We start from the raw sequence: 5,181 nt of genomic DNA on the forward strand, positions 1-5,181 counted from the left end.
TATTCGCACCCTGGGAGCGAGGTGGAAGAGGCGAAAGTGGAGGTTGCCCCAATGGAAATGATAAAGTGTCTTTGTCGGCCATCTTGGTTGCAGGTAAGCACAAAGCGACAGAATCGATACTCCCACACTCACAATCGATCCATCACCGACGAAGCAGAATGTTTACATAGTAACACGAAGTAAGAAACACAGTTTAAAATGTAACTAGGCAGAGCCCCGACGCACAAACACCTGTGCTGATGCCTGAAGGTACGTAGATGTCGAAATATAGCACTTCGATGCACAAATCACCACTGAACACAAGAAATCGAACCAAAACACAAGCTACCAGGAAGAAGCTGTACACTGGTCCGCAACCTACGAGAAAGTGGCGCCCCGGCCGCTGGAAATTACTTTTGTTACACGTCCCTCCGCGGAGCGCGACCAATCACGAGCCGCGGAGCGCTCCGATTGGTCGCGCAACAAGAAGCCAAGAAAACTTTTCACGAAAAAAATTCAGTTCCCGTCTCACTCATCTAGCGACAGCGGCACAGCTCAGACCTACGATGCCCCCCAAGACGAGCGGTAAGGCAGCCAAAAAGGCGGGCAAGGCCCAGAAAAACATCTCGAAGGGCGACAAGAAAAAGAAGCGCAAGAGGAAGGAAAGCTACGCAATCTACATCTACAAAGTGTTGAAGCAAGTTCATCCGGACACTGGCATATCATCTAAGGCCATGAGCATCATGAACAGTTTCGTGAACGACATTTTCGAGCGCATCGCGGCAGAGGCCAGCCGCCTCGCCCACTACAACAAGCGCTCCACCATCACCAGCCGCGAGATACAGACGGCCGTGAGACTGCTGCTGCCCGGGGAGCTGGCCAAGCACGCTGTCAGCGAGGGCACCAAGGCTGTCACCAAATACACCAGCTCCAAGTGAGCAGGTCTGGTGTGCACATGCTTACATAAACGGTCCTTTTCAGGACCAAGAACATGATCATGAAAGGAAATGCTTCTGCTGCTGTTCTACAATTCCCTCAATCCCTATGATAGTAAATGTAAGCTTAACCAAGGCAGAAATATTTTCATTAAAAAAAGTCTTTAAGACGCATGGTTTACTGGCTGAGATATATATATATATATATTTTTTTTTTGCTTACTTCTGTGGTCATTAGTACATTGCTACAAATATATTTATATATATAAAAAAATAAATAAAAAAATCCTTTCTATTTAATTTAGTTAGATCATATATCAATATTAATGGCAAAGACCAGTTGCATCGATTCACTTTGAAAATAATTCCATTTGTGCTAAAACTGGACACAGTAAAAAAAAAAAAAAAAAAAAAAAAAAAAAAATAAAAAAAAACTGAAAAAAAAATATATATATACACACACACACACACACATAATTCGAATTCATATTATGCTTAACTGCGTTTGAATTTGCAATCATGCACAAGATGTTTTGTACTTCGAAGTAAAAACAACATAATGTACTATTTAACTACCCACAGTACAAATGGATCCAAAAAAAAAGTGAATTTTCATGCAGACGAAAATGCTTACATTTATTCTATTTATATTAAGTACCCATTACTAACAGCTTATACTGGGTGGAATACAACAGTTGACATGATTTTACTTATATGGCAATTTAATATTTAACCAAAATTAATGGTAAACTAATATTTTAAAGTGTCATTTATGGCCCCTTACCTTCAGCATGTTTGCTTCCTTGCACACAAACGAGGACAAACACATCACCCAACTGAAAAAAAAAAAAAATTTCACTTGCATCACAAATAATTTAAAATTTTTCACCACATGAAGTAAATATTTCGCAATAAAAAAAAATATAGCCCTAGGACTCGTGTGCACACCTTTTCTTCCCCACATCGCACACGCAAACAAAACTTCCAAATTATTACAAAATCACTCGATTATTATACATACATAAACACACATGTATTTTCCGAATAAGTGAGAAATGCAGGCCGATGAAAGTCAAATTTCGTTTCGGAAATTAAATCTCGCACAACTACCGACACATAACCAAACTTGCGTACATTTACATAGCATTAACCCTCTAAATAATAAACAAATGAAAGCAGAAAAAACAACATCGCTACCCACCGCGCGCGCTCCTGGCGGCGGGAGTAGGAACTACTTTGCACACAGACCGACATAGCCCCCTGCCAAAAACAGTAAAATAAATAATATATATAAGTCTTTTGGCGGGAAAAAATTTCTCAACCGCCTGGGAGCACCCTAGTGTGTGCCTGTCTTTAGGTTATGTTACTTTTAACTTCATTTTCTACAGGCAGACGCGAGGGTGCTCGCCCATTATTTTTATTTTTTTAAATTCTTTCCTACCTTTGGTGTGCCATGCAAGAATTTATCGTCAAAATGGCGGCCCCGAGTGCAAATTTCTCGTCTGCACTGCTGGCTGGATGATTATGTGATGTTTTGAAGGAGGGTGTTTTTTTTTTGTTTGGATTTTGTGTGAGGGGGGGAGGGGGCTGGGCTAGCTTTTTTTTTTTTAAATTTTCTAAACATTCATCTCTTATGTAACAGTGTTCAGCATTAAAAAATTTAAAAGAAGAGGCACTTACTCATCAATTTCAAAACAGCCTATGAAGAAAAATAAAAAAAATTTAAATTCATTCCAGTTTTATACATTCATGATTTGATCACATGTATAACTTTTCTTTTTTATTACCTTATTTAATTTTATTATTATTACTACTATTGCTGCTACAACCTAGAAGATACCTCAGTGATACTAATACCTGCTGGTAAAGTTAAAGGTTTCACCTTTCTTTCTTTAAACATATCACAATACCTTTCTTGAGTTAAATATTATCTAATGGCTTTAAGAAGTTATGGTAATGTTCATCAGTTATAGAGTGTGGGTTTGTGTGTGTGTGTGAGAGTGTATTTTGAAGAGGGCTTTGGTGGTTGGGATGGTGAGGGTGGTGGGTGTTGTGTGTGGGGAGGGGGGGGGGGGAAGTAAAAGAGTGTTCATTACACGATTTCTCCTGTTGTTTGTAACAATCACACCTGGTATAGCTATTTCGAGTGGCAAAACAAACTGCAAAAAAAAAACATCTATATCATTGCCAACGGCCATATCACGATGAACACACCGGTTCTCGTCCGATCACCGAAGTTAAGCATCGTCGAGCGTGGTTAGTACTTAGATGGGTGACCGCTTGGGAACACCACGTGCCGTTGGCACTACTATTTTGCACCCTACAGAAAAAAATTTTTTTTTTAAAAATTTCAATTTTAAATTTTTTTTTCCCCCACAATCACCACATTTCCCCCCCCCCCCCTAACACACACACTCACTCTCTCTCAATCAATCAATCAATCAATCAATCAATCAATCAATCAATCACTCACTCACTCACTCACTCACTCACCCACCCAGTAGCTGTGAATCTTTGCATGTGTATACCTCATACAAAATTCAAAGTGAAAAAATAAATATATAAGTGTATATGTATGTATGTATGTATGTATGTATGTATGTATATATGTATATATATATATATATATATATATATATATATATATATAAACACACACACACACACCTATTTTGAAGTTTCTCTGTTTCAGTGGGCAGTTATGTATAATAATGAGAGATTCAAAAAGACGTTGATAACAATGTCATCAATGCCTGTTTAGTGTGCTCATTTGTTGGATGGTCGGCAGCAATACTAGAGGTGGTACAGCTGTAACCTGTAAAATTGTACCTGCAATGTGTTGTGTATGGAAAAAAATAAAAATTATATCATCTAAATTTTTGTTATCCAACAATAACCTTCCCATCAATGCATGATGTCACAGTAGCCATAGCTCTACTCTTTCTGCCATATAACATTGGGGGAAAAAAAAAAAAAAAAAGGAGCTATTAGAATAATAACAAAAGATAAAAAATCATCTAACTGCAGACCAAAATTCAAAAAACTTAAAGTCCTGACTGCCATAAATGAATACGTTCTAGAAACTTTTTATTCATTCTTAAGAAAAAGAAGAAAAAAAAAATTATTATTTTTTTTTTTTTTTTTTTTTTTTAGATATTCGCACATAGGTATAACACCAGAAATGCTAGTAAATTGAGGATAGTTGAACATAACACTAGGCGATTTGAAAATGGACTAAATTACTTGGGAGTAAAACTTTACAACTTAATATCACAGAAAATAACTAAAACAATTTACCAGTATTAAAAAAAAAAACAGTAAAAAAAATTCTTCTAGAATATCCTACCTACCCTCTGAAGCTATTCTTTAATTTGATTGATAATAGAGAAATTGAACTGTTAATTTGTTGAATGGACTTGTGATAACAGCTGCTTCATGTTTTGCATAAAGTTAAATTGTGTAACATGTTATGTATTTTTTTTTTTTGAAATTTTTTTTCTTGGTAACTTGCATCATGTAAATATTAATTGTCTGCACATACATGTTCTATATCCCGGAGCCTTGACTCCACGTGGGATCAACAGAACAAAAATACAAAAAAAAAAAAAAAATCCAGCTCACTAATCTAGGTGCATTTTGCTAACAATATTTGGAATATATATATATTTTTTTTTTGTGTAACATGCAAATTCTGTATTATTCTGCACACATTATTTATAATCTTCTATCATTTTCTTAGATAATAACTATTAATTCATAAAATAGATTGTGTGTGCATAACCTCCTGGAAACATTTGCACTTACCTCCTACTTTACTTTTTCATTTAAGCAATCCTATTCGCATGTATACACTTAGGTTGCAGCATCGAAATTGTGTAAAATTCAAAGTGTGTATTGCCTGAAAAAAAAAAAAAAAAAAGACATACCAAATATTTGCATACAGCGACACACTACATATTTGCACACAGTGGAGTTTTGCGGTAATTAACCTAGCACAATTTACCACACGCAATCACACGCCCGCGATGAGATAACACACTCGCTGTTTTCCTGTTGACCGGCACGAGGAGTAAGAAAAATTGATATTTACACGAGCACACACTCCCACACTAGTCACAACGTCGGTCATCAAGTTGTGTTGAAAATTCCTGTAGCCTCTGTTTTCCCAAATGATTTCACTTAAAATTTCATTTAACAAGACCATAAACAAATTTACAATACTAATTTCTTAAACAAACACTTCAGCGAACAAGTGACTGTCGCATTC

General features: G+C 36.4%; 1 non-coding gene across 1 annotated transcript; it reads left to right on the forward strand.

Moving 5' to 3' along the window:
- Positions 1–3,100: 3,100 nt before the first annotated feature.
- Positions 3,101–3,219, forward strand: LOC134544320 (5S ribosomal RNA). The gene has a single exon (XR_010077674.1). It is a non-coding gene; the product is annotated as a 5S ribosomal RNA (ribosomal RNA).
- Positions 3,220–5,181: the final 1,962 nt, after the last annotated feature.

Source organism: Bacillus rossius, unplaced genomic scaffold (assembly GCF_032445375.1).
Source record: "Bacillus rossius redtenbacheri isolate Brsri unplaced genomic scaffold, Brsri_v3 Brsri_v3_scf36, whole genome shotgun sequence".
NCBI lineage: Eukaryota > Metazoa > Arthropoda > Insecta > Phasmatodea > Bacillidae > Bacillus > Bacillus rossius.